The sequence below is a fragment of the Haemorhous mexicanus genome, chromosome 14 (assembly GCF_027477595.1).
Source record: "Haemorhous mexicanus isolate bHaeMex1 chromosome 14, bHaeMex1.pri, whole genome shotgun sequence".
Lineage (NCBI taxonomy): Eukaryota > Metazoa > Chordata > Aves > Passeriformes > Fringillidae > Haemorhous > Haemorhous mexicanus.
The window spans coordinates 14,050,171-14,060,253 of record NC_082354.1 but is presented as its reverse complement, the minus strand read 5'-3'; the positions used below and the strand labels follow the sequence as shown (position 1 = coordinate 14,060,253).

At 46.9% G+C, this 10,083-nt stretch overlaps 1 long non-coding RNA gene across 1 annotated transcript; it reads left to right on the top strand.

Annotated features, from left to right (window-relative positions):
* The first annotated feature begins 763 nt into the window (after nucleotides 1-763).
* LOC132333893 (uncharacterized) lies at nucleotides 764-9,833 on the top strand. The gene is made up of 3 exons (XR_009488291.1): nucleotides 764-1,255; nucleotides 1,799-1,937; nucleotides 2,873-9,833. It is a non-coding gene; the product is annotated as an uncharacterized LOC132333893 (long non-coding RNA).
* The last annotated feature ends 250 nt before the right edge of the window (nucleotides 9,834-10,083 follow it).

The following is a 10,083-nucleotide window of genomic DNA, read 5'->3' as shown; positions in this document are numbered from 1 at the left end:
AGGGAAATGGAGGGCCAGTTGAATTTCTGTAGGACTGCACAGCTTTCCTCCCACCCCCTTCACATGGAGTTTGCATCAGCCTTAAAGGCTGTGGTTGTGTTTTTTGGACAACCAAAGCAAGGCTGGAAGCTCAGCTTCGTGTCTTCAGCTGGAAAGTGAGCACATGGGATTGTCAGTTTCTGTCAGATGTGTCCTGCGTGGGGGCAAAACCCTTCCTGGGGTAATGAGAGGGGAATTAAAGGAGCAGGAGTGGGACAGAGGTGCTCCAGAAGCTCTGGGCACTGTGGCAGAGCACGAGGGAGCTGGTGGGACAAGGGACTGATAAAGTGTGGAAACCCAGGGCACTGGGAATACTTCTCTGTCTGCTCTGGGGTGCCCTGACCCCAAGGGAGCACTGACTTTGACCCTCACTCATGGAGAAAGTTTCCTACACTTCAATATAGACTGGAACCCACAAAAGTGTGAAATAGCTTATAGAGAGCAGTGTAGGTGCATCACTTGGTGAGAAATTTAGGTTTTGGGATTTTTAGTATCTTGTGGATGGAAGCAAGATGGAGGCACAGGGTATCATCCTGAGTTTCTTCTTCATGGCTCTTCTTCCTTCTTCTTCTTGGGTTTGGGTGGCATTTTGTAATTGGGCAGAAAAGTCTGCATTGTGGGCTTCCAGGAATCAGTTACTGGGTTAAAAGGGAAAATAATCCAGGTGTCAGTTCTCAATTGGCTAGTTTAGTCTTAAGAGACCTTGTACCAAGAGATTGTTGGCCATTTTGTGCCTTCTAATGAAAAGCTGCCAAACTCACAGTAATGAGGCTGTTTTACTGATAAGAAATAATAAACACCTGAGTCTGAACATGAACTGCCATCTCAAGTGCCCTCAATCCACACCCAGGGAAAGGAACAACTGGAACCCCCACAAGGAAGCACCGTGACCGTGCAGGGGAGCAATGTCACCATGGCTGGCAGGGGCTGGGGCACACACTCGGGGTGGAGAGTGCCGTGCTTTTCCTGCAGGGTTATCCTTGCATTCAGCAGAGGGAGGAAGGTGATGGTACAGCTGAACGCAGGCGGCAACCTGCCCCGGCACATCCTGCAGCCTGCGCCTCTCCGGGTGTTTTTTGGGGAAGTAGCAGAACTTTTCCAGCCTTGCTTTACATCAGCAACACAGAACATGGGGCATGAAGGACTCGGAGCGAGCCTCAGTGCCAGCAAACAGCGCATCCCTGCCCGGGCTGGGAGCTTCGGAGCGGCTGGGGAGGTTTGTGGGGATGGGGATGGCCACGGGATGGCGTCTGGCGGCTTGCAAAGCGCAGGGCGGTGTTGGGAGAGCAGCGGGGATGCTGCCTGAAGTGCTCTGATCTGCACTGACCCTGCAGCTTCTGGGGCTAGAAGCTACTAATGTTTTCTTCCCTTTCACTTACGAGGTAACCTCGTCCTTTCAGAGTCAACACCAACTTCCCAGAGAGAGGGTTTGGACTTCTTCATGCTAGTAACCTTAAAACTGATTTAAAAAAAACTTCTCTGTGTCTATAAGGATAACACATTTCCGTGCTAGAGGGGACTGGGATCAAATTTTCTTGACAACCTGAAATGAGTGAATGGCCCTGCTCACAGTGAGAGAGCTTTCCTAGCAGGGCATTGCACATTGGCTGTTTTCCCAGCCCGTGGAGCCTTTCAGGAGCCTGCTGTGGCACATTTTGGTTGGGTTTGGGGGATTGCAGTGTACAAGCTGGGGTTTTTCCCAAGTGCTGGTGCTGCAGTGCTCCCATCAGACCACACATCTTCCTGTTGTTTCTCTGAGTGGGCACACAGAGACCTGGATCCTGGAGAATGTACAGCAGCTTCAGCTCTGTGCCTGCAGCACACAGGGAATGTCTGCCTGCACGGGAGCATCCAGCCATGGAGCCCTGCTCTGCTGCCCTGGCCAGGTGAGAGCTCAGGTAAGGCTGGCCAGAACAGGTCTGGGTGTCTGCTGCTGCTGCTTTGGACAGAGATTTGGTTATTTACTGAAAACCAAGGTGTCAAAGGGGGCAGCACCAGCTCTGGGCTGTGTGTGAGAGCTGCCTGCAGGGTCACAGTGTGGGCTGGGATGGTCCAAGTGCTGCCCTCCAGCTCTGTGGCCTTACCCAGTCTGGAAAAGAGCTGGGGGAAGGTGGGGGAGCCTCATGATCTTCCCAAAGGGCTTTGGGCTCCCTCCACAGCGAGTTCTGTGCTGGGCTGAGTACTGTCAGCACTGCTGCTGCTGGGAATTCTGGTTTGGCCCCTGGCTCAGAGGCTGGCCCTGCTGAGCCTGTGCTGCACGTAGGTTTGACTGGAGCTGGGAGGTTTCTCTGCTCTTTCATAGTTTGCCTTCTCCTTTGCACGTCTCCAGCAGGAAGTGCAGATTCAGCAGGCATTGTATGCCTCAGCAGCCTGCCAGCTGCCTTGCTGAAGCTAATTCACAATTCAAGTCACTCCTGATAAGTTTGCAAACAATGTGCAGTGATTTCTGAGCTAGATAGCAGCTGAGCTGAACTCCTCCACTTCCAGCCTGTCAGTTGGACAAAAGCTCTGCACTCACCTAGTGAAGCTCATGGGTCAAAAGGGGCCTCAGTATTTTGTGCTTCTGTGATGTTTCATAAACTTGTTATTTGTTTGGGAGTAGCTTTGAATGTCATCATTATTATTGAAACCCTCGAGTGTGTGGAGACAGAGAGGTCATGTGGTTAGTGTTGGTTGAATATGAGTGAGAAATTGAACCCAGGATTTCTGACTTGCAGTTTAGTTCTTTGATCACTGGATAATTGTGTTACCCCCTTTATAACACACTGGAATAGCCTGGGAATTTCACTGGGAATAACTCCAGTCAAAACAACAGCAACATTTTTTTCTTCAGCTAACTTCATGTGGCAGCCACTGGGAGTGTGCTCTGAGGAACTGGCCCAGAGGAAGAGACTCTGCACTTGTGGCTCATCAGCCCTGGCAGGAAGCAGCAGGTCAAAGTTAGAAGGAACTTAAAAGCTAATGAGTGAGTGGTGCTGCAAGAAAGCAAGGCTCCACAGTCAGCAGGGGAGCTTGGGGCTCTCTGTCTCTGTCCTTATTCCACTTCCTCTCTTCTTGCTCACTTCTGTTTAACCAAAGAAGTGCCAAGGTGATGATCTGTCAGATGGGAATTTGTAGGTGAGACTGTGCCCTCTCCTGATCTGAGCACAGCTCCCTCTGGAAAATGGGGCTGTGCAGAAAACACACTGTTTAATCTTCCTCAATATGTTTTTATGAAATTAAATTAAATCCTCATGACTCTATATCTCAGTTTGGCAGATACTGTTTTTTTTTCAGGCATGTGTAAGGTCAGTAGTTAAAATGTAGCAGTCTAAAACTACAGGGTTTGACCATTCTGTGCAAAAATTGGTACAATACAGTGGCAGAAACAGGAATATATATTGCTCTTGCCAGATGATAGCAGAGTTTTTTCCCTAGGTAGGCTTTGGGAAGCCCTTCTTGTTGCACTTTCCAAAGGGCACAAGGTCACATCACAAAGCAGACTTACATTTTGGAGTGTATTTGTCTCTGTGCCATGAGTTGGGTCAGGTTTTTTTTACTCCTCCTTTAGTATTGGAATTGAAAATTCAAGTTGGAGAAATGTGAAAGCAATTGGGCCTAATCCATTCCTGTTGTTACTCCTTTTGTTTTCACTGGAGTTACTCCAAGGCTGAATTCAGCATATGATGAACAACTTGTTCTCCAAAGCTGGAAGTTAGGGGAGAAGGTTTTAGGGATGATCACGCAACTCTGGGGCTCCTTCTCAAACAGCTGAAGCTCCCACAAGAGGGATGATATTTGGTGAGTTCAGATTATTGAATTTAGTGCAGCATTCTAGTAATGAGCCCTGTAGTCATAATAAGACATTATTATCCCTTAGAAGAATTACTTGAATAAAACCCAACTGCTTGCTTAGATTAGATGGAAAAATCCTGTTGATCTCATTTACCAGTCAGCTGCACAGATACCAACCTTGAGCAAACACAAATGGTTCTGACCCTGGCAATCCTCATCCTGCTCCCTGTCCTCTCATCTTCTCTGGGACCATCCCCTCCAGGGTTGCTGCCTGTGAAATGCTCACTGCTCTTCATGCACTGACCATCTCAGCTGCAGCCCGGGGCAGTCTCCAAAGAGGTTCAAGCCCTAATTCTGGCTTGGCTAGATGGAAAAAGGAGGGTGCTACAAGCTATGGAGAAGCTGAGTGCATCTAGCTGAGCACTAGGTGCTGTTTATTTGAGTTTGGGGTAGGTTGTTTGTTTGTTGGGGTTTTTTTTCAGGATCAAGGATATTGCTGTTAAGAACTAAGATGAAACTCTTTACAAATTTATAAGATGAACCAGTCCTCACTGCTGGTTAATTCCTCCTGTGTTCCTGTGAGATGTTGGAGTGGTCATGGCAGAGGCAAGATCCCCATGGTAAAATTAAGCTTTTCCTTCTTGGAGAAATAACCATTACTGTCTCTCTGGCTCACTCTGTTTCATTTACTTTCTAAACAATTTAGATCACAAAGGGCTCCAGGAGGGATGCAGCACTTCCAAAGAGAAGGCCTGGGTGACTTTCTCCAATTAGGGAGGGTCTTGTGAAAGTTGTGCTTCCTGCCCTTGCCCAGAGAATGGGATTTATAACAGATGCTTCTGCAGCCTGCATTGTGTGATTTGGAAGGTGGAGGATGCACCAATCTCGCTGTGCCTGGGAGCCCAGGGCAGCTTTCTGCTGAACAGCACAGGTCCTGGCTGACAAACTGAAAATCCCAGAGCCCAGCTGACACTGAGATCACCTTCTTGCATGAGCTCTGGTGTGCTGGGGCACATCTCCTCGGCAGCTTTGCTCAGGCAGTGTCCAGTGCCTCAGCCATGGTATGTCCTTGGTCTTGCTGAGGTTGAGCACTTCTCTGTTACCCTTTGGTTTTCACCTTCCTCCTCCTTTCCTTTACTTCTGACCTGGGGATGCCAGCTGCTCTTCCTGCTGCTGCTCCTTCCAGACTGTCTCTGTTTTCAGTGAGCCAAACCTCAGACTGTGCCCCTGAGCCCTGACTCCCAGGGAAGGTACAGAATGTGCTGAGACTAGAAACAGCACTACAGGAAGGGGCATTTACAGTGCTTATTACACTTAATTAGGACTAGAGGAAGTGCTTCCTTAGTGCCTCAGCTGATGCACTGGGTGAAACACCTTCTTCAGCAGTTAGATACTTAGGAAGTGGCAAGGAAGAACCCCTCACTTTTAAACCAAAATAAAACAACTTCCAGTCTTACTTGCCTTGACCTGTTTCTCTCCACAGCAGAAAATGCATCACTGATAAGCTTGTTGGGGTAATGGTCAATGAGATGCTGTTTCACTTAGATCTGAGGAGATTTTAGGGAGAAGGCAGTAAATTTGATGTATTCTAGACAGTCACTGGCCCAAGGTCAGTGGAACAAACACCAGGAAGCCAAGAAGAACAGACAGAATAGTTAAAATCTTACAAACCACAACACGGACGGATTATCACAGCAAACTTTGTTTAAGTTCATATGGCAATGAGGATCTTTGTCCTCTGGGAACTGCAGCTCCTGCTGTTTGTCCCCCATGCTGCTCCAAGACATAATCACTTGCCCAACTTTCCCTGGTCATCAAGAGAGCTGTAATTTGGACCAAGACTTCAGCACTAAACCAAGGAGGGTTTTGCCCAGATGAAGCACAGGGCAGGAGGAGGAATGGAATTTTCCCTTCCATGGCTGTAGTTCTGCAGGCACCCAAACACAACGTAAATGCCTGAATTCATACAGCAGGGACTGGACTCAGTTCAAAGGTGGAATGTGCTCAGCCTCCTTGTGTGCAAACCTCACCTTCCCTGTGAGTCCAGCACCAGGCAGTCCAGCACTGCTGAGCTCTTATGTTGCCTCCTGTTTGGGCCTTTGCTTCGCTTCCCTTCAAACACTTGGCTCTAGGAATTGGTGCATCTCATCTTTCACTTTGAAACTCTCTGTTCCTGCTAGCTACTGAGTCACCTGGGAACTGCAGATCCTAAGAGTTTGGAAGCTACAAGATATAAAAAAATAAAGCCTTTAAAAACTGTATTGTCTTAATTCCCAGAGGAGGTGGATTGTAACTCGTGTCCTTGAATGCTCTGCTGAGGTGCTCACCCCATTTCTCTTGTAAACTAAAATTTTGTTTATTTTGCAATGTGAAATATTTACCCAAGAACTTTCTTCTCTCCCCAGGTTAGTCGTAATGCCTGTGGAGAAAGACTGACTGCTTCTTAAAAATCTGTCAAGTCTGGGTAGAGGACACAGACAAGCAGCCTGGTGTGGGGAGTTGGCAGGGCTGTTTTGGATGAATTATTACACGACCTCACACTGTACTCATTTGATTCAAGCATGAACTTTCCTGAAGCAGGGAATTTTGGGTTCTGCATTCAGCTGTGAGAGCTGAATATCACTTTCCAGATGGGCATCCACACTTCTTGAAGAAAACCCTGGTTCGATCTTGGCCATCAAGGCACTGGGAATTTTCCTTGATGCTGTTCCAGAGCTCCATAAATGCTGTGTCCCAGAGAGGTTGTGACTTGTCTGGGGGCTGCTGGTCAGACCTGTCTGCAGAGGCCACTGGACCTGAGAGCATCGAGGGGGACATCAGGGCCGGGCCCTGGCGAGGGCTGCGGATTGTACCTTTTTTTGTTCCCTTTAGTTTTGCTGTAGTGCATGGCCATGCTTCAGGACTTCCAAGGGCTCCTTCTCTAATCTCCCCAGCAGGATTACTGCCCCTGGAAATCATGAGGGCTTGGACTAGCTATCAGCTTTATCAGGAAAGCTTCTTTCCGGCCAAGCCAGTGAGAGCTTTGCTAAGCAGGAACCTTGGGTTGAAGCCGCTCTTCTCATATTTCACAGATGGCCTCAATGAATGATTTACTAGGAGAGCAGAAGATTAGCCAGATTCCTCCAACTGCATCTCAAGTCACATAAAGCACTTGGTTTTGCTGGAGCGTGGGCCATTGCTATTTCTTTAGCCTCGTTAGAGGGTTTTACAGCTACTAATTGCCCTGCACTCCCTTCCCTGGGGATCAGGTGTCTCCTGGGGAGGATCCACGCTCCTGCCCGTGCCCTGGAACAGCTGTGCCACTGCAGGCTGCTCCACGTGGGCAGGAACCCAACAGCCCTGAAGTGTGGTGTCTCCAGCTGTGTTTTACTGGAGAGGTTGTGTCCTTCTGGAAGAGAGATGGTAAAAGGAATACTTAAAATATGCAATGAGGTGTTCCCATAAAATTATCAAAAGCTTTGCTGAATCTTCCCGTGGAGAAAAGCACCACTGCAGAGTTCAAGTGAACAGTGGTTTGGGAAGGGCAAACCTCTAGCTTTAATATTTTAACTAGTCTCCAAGGCTTGGATGAGCTCTCCTGGGGGAAGGGAGATTACCCCGTGTTTGCCTGTTACAGAGTTTCTCACATTTTTCTCCTTTACACTTGGCAACCAGAACTCTGCGTCTGTCTCTCTATGGCAATTGCTACAGAATCTGGCTGTTTTTTAAAAGACTGCAGTATTGATTTAAACATCCAGATTGGAAAAACAGGGTTTAAAGCGGACCAACTTTTTCCTTTAGAGTGAGACTTGTTAAAGATCTTTGTTAAATTATTTTACAAGGGGTCTCACAAGATGCACAGATCTTTGCATGTAATCATTTGTATGATTTCCATTGTGCTTTTCTCCCCTGCCCACTAAATCAAAACACAATCCTGAGGTCACTAAAGGGCTTGCAGGGAGGGATGGCCCATTGCTATCCATGTCTGAAGCGTGCATGCCATAAAGCCTAAAGCAGTATTGGCATGTGCTGATCCCCTGTGAACAGGCTTTGATTTACAGCCGTCAGAGATGAGAGCTCTGGGGCTCACTGGGGGAATCAACCCCTACCAGAAATGCTTAAAATACTTGGAGTTTAGCCAAGAGGGTAAGAAAAGAGGGGTTTGTGTCTTCCTTTCTCTCTGCTGTGATCTCCTCTCATGCAACACTTAGAGCTGTGCAAGACACAGGGATGAGAAGAAACAGCCCAGACAGCTTTGTCCCCAGGACATCAAAAGTCATTGAAGATCCACAGTCTGCCCCAGAAGTACAAGCATAATAAAATTTGCAACTTTTCTGATTTTTGCATCACCATTAGACAGAAAAATTTGTCCTGAATCTACACCCTGGCAGTTCCTTTTGGTTGAACCTATGGCATAAAGAAGTCCCCTTGATGAAAGCTCCCCCACCACAGTTCTTCAGGACTAAAATTTTCCCACAGTAGCAAAATTTTAACCCTGAAGCAGGGTGAGGGAAGAGTTATAAAAAATATAGGACCACAACATTCTGTTTTCTTCTCAGTGAAGGTAGAAATAAAGCATTTGTGTACATTTCCAGGACAGAATATTATCTGCCACCAGTTGTGTCTCATATAAACGAGTTGTGCATCGGCATTTGTTGCACAATTTTTCAAGCCTATCAGTCAGCAGAGCAGACCTTTATTTTGAGATGACTGCATCCTCCCCATGATCCAACTGGCCTGTAGGAGCAGAATATTAACACCAAACATCACTTTAAAAGCAAATAGCATCCTTTGATGTTTAAATATAAAAAAGGACAGCCTGTGTTTATGAGGGCAGCATCAAATCTCAGGGGATTACTCACCATGGCAATTTTTTGAGGCTTTTAAGTCACTCACACAGATTTTATCCATAGGCTGCCAGACCAGGAGGATCCCTGGGGTTGCCTGAATGTGATCTCCCACCAGTGACCATGGAAGGTCTTGGAGCCCTGCAAGTCCTCATCAAAGGCTGAGACTCCACTTCTCATTGCCAAGCAGATGGGGCTGTTGATCATGGTTTGAAAAGGCACTGTCAAAAGATGGAGAAATTAACAGGAAGAATTCAAAGTTGTGAGAAAAGACTGTGAAATAGTTAATTTCCTTAATTTTTAAATATCTCATTATTTTCAGATGTAAGATCGTTGTGCCAGATGCACCAAATGGACACCTGGGACCCCAATGTCATACTCAGAAAAGGTTCTGGGCTGTGAGTCCAGCATTCCAGCCTTTGTTGTGCATCCCACCACATGTGCATGTCTGGAAGCCTGTGTTAGCAATGGTGAGACAGCTCTGCAATACACTGCTAGAAAACTTTCCTCTTGCAGTGCTGTCTTGCTTTTTATTCTATTCCTCCTGGTTTTCTATTCCTCCTGTCACTGCCAATGCAGCAGTGGATCTGCTCCTCCAGGAGGTATTGCTCTCTGTGTGCCTGTGGTGCCTCAGGTTTTAGCTTTTATATTTTCAGACTCTGTGCTGCTTTAGTGTGTAGTTCTGAGCTTCATATTAGGGGATGGTGAGCTCTCTGCACAGAGCAGGGAAACAAAACAATTCCTGCTCCAGCTTGGGACCAAGGACAAATGATCCAAATCTCAGCCCCAAGAGCATGACCAATGTGGACTGAAGAGAGAAAAACAAGAAGGATGGGACTGCATGGGCTAAAGCTGGAATTGGACAATTAACTCCAATATGCAAAAGGAGCAGAACTGATCAAAGTGAGAGACCCCGTGACCAGCTGTCTGTTTTGTGACCATTTTGGTTCCTCTTGGATGCAGCCCTGGCTGGGCTCTTGTGCTGCCCAAGGTGGATCCATGGAATCCTTTTAATAAATCCCTACTTTATTCTTTAACTCTGTCCAGCCTCTGTTCCAGGGCAGCCTTCCCAAGGCATCACCTGCCCTTGTCCGTGCACAGATTTAAGATATCCCTTTTCAAAGGCAAACAGGACTTGTAAAAAGCAATAAGCTAAACACTGAAATAAAAATGTATTTATGAGATTACTTAAAATGCATGTTTCTTACTATTTTGTGAGGATTCTGCCTGACACTGGCATGAGGGCGATTGCTTGGGAGCAGAGACAGGCAGGGACAGGAAAGGAAACAGCTGTGATCCCTTTTTGGAGTGTTTGCTCTTATTCATCCCCTTAGATATATCCCAATGTAAATAACCTTTCAGATCACTTTACAAAGTGATTGCTAAGTGGGACTGAGGAGAAGGTATTCTGTAATGTAATAATTTCTGTCTTTTCTCTTCATTT